Raw genomic sequence first — 1845 nt, 5'->3', positions numbered from 1 at the left:
GCTTGGCGGGCCCAGGCTGGATTCAAACCCGCCACCTTAGGTGTACGTGACTGGCACCTTAGCCACTTGAGCCACAGGCACTGAGCCTGGTTATTTTTTAATTAAAAAAATTTTTTTTCGGGTAGCACCTCCTCAAAGGAGTAGGGTGCTGGCCCCATATGCTGGAGGTGGTGGGTTCAACCAGCCCTGGCTAAAAACTGAAAATAAATAAATAAAATAATTTTTTTTTTCAATTGAATTTAATAGTTTTCTTTGGGGTAGAGATAGAGCCTTGCAAAGTTGCCCAGGCTGGTCTCAAACTGCTTGATCCCCCTGCCTCATTCCCTCAAAGTGCTGGGATTATAGGCATGAACCACTGCACTAAGCCTGGTTTCTATATTTTTAAATGGTTAATAAAAATCAAAATAAGAATATTTTGTGGCATATAAAAATGACATGAAATTCAAATTTCAATGTCCATAAATAAAGCTTTACTAGAATACAGTCCTATTTGTTTATATATTGCTAGGACTGCTTTCATGCTGTAACAAAGTTGAATACTTGTGAAAATCTCAAATATTTACTATGTGCCCTTATACAGATAAAGAAAGTGTGACTTAAACTATAGCATATGTACTCATATCATTATAATAATAAACACTTCCTACGGTTCTTTGATTATAAAAACATTTACATGTTAACTACAAATAGAAAAATGCTAAGAAACAGCATTCTTGTGAAATTTGGATTTCCTAATGAAGATAATACTGACAATGCTTCTTTGTGCCATATGCAGCCGACATTCAGGCTTTTTTTTTTTCTTTCTGAGAGTCTAACTCTACCCCCTGGGTAGAGTGCTATGGTGTCATAGCTCTCAGCAACCTCTAACTCTTGGGCTTGAGCAATCCTTTTGCCTTCAGCCTCCTGAGTAGCTGGGACTACAAGCCTGTGCCACCATGTCTGACTAATTTTTCCATTTTTAGTAGAGACAAGGTCTTGCTCTTTCTTGCTCAGGCTGGTCTCAAATTCCACAGCTCAAGCAATCCACCCACCTCAGCCTCCCAGAGTGCAGGGATTACAGGCACGAGCCACCTCACCCAGCCTGACATTCAGCTTTTAAATCCAGAAGGAATAATCTCTCAATTTCACTGTTGGGCCTCTGTAACTGTCTATCCCAAAGGAGAACATAAAATCTACATGGCAAAATGCTATCATTTTGGAAAACACAACTAGGAACTGGCTGGCATTATAAAGTTAGGAAGTATTTCCTATTTATGTCAAAATCTCACCTTCTAGTAAGGTGTCCTTAATTTCTGAACCCAAAATAACAGGAAGGAATGGTCTGACAAGTCTGAGTGTGTTATGGGAGCAAGAGAACACTTTGAAATTGGGACACACTAGAGAAATCTGAGATACACAACTGTGATATTCACAGGGCAGAGACTTCCACAACGCTGAGGCCAAACAGGTAAACACTCTCATTGATAGCGACTTTTGATAAATAAGAGTTAAAAAAACAGCTACTTGCAATCTTAGAGTTTTATATGAATGTGTTATTGGATTTTGAATCTAGGGATGAAGGCATCTGAATGATCAGGCTACCTGTCTGGAGCATTCTTATACTGTGATCATTAAATTTAGCTTTTTTTTCTTTTTGAGACAGTCTATGTTGCCCTCGGTAGAGAGCTATAGCGTCATAGCTCACAGCAACCTCAAACTCTTGGAGTCAAACGATTCTTTTGCCTTGGTCTCCCAAGTAGCTGGGATTACAGGCACCCATCACAACGCCTGGCTGTTGTTTGAGACGAGGTCTCACTCTGGCTCAGGCTGGTCTCGAACCCGTGAGCTCAGGCAATCCACCCACCT

Source organism: Otolemur garnettii, unplaced genomic scaffold, assembly GCF_000181295.1.
Source record: "Otolemur garnettii isolate 467f Iridium unplaced genomic scaffold, OtoGar3 scaffold00112, whole genome shotgun sequence".
Taxonomy (NCBI): domain Eukaryota; kingdom Metazoa; phylum Chordata; class Mammalia; order Primates; family Galagidae; genus Otolemur; species Otolemur garnettii.
Note: the sequence above shows the minus strand (reverse complement) of the source record.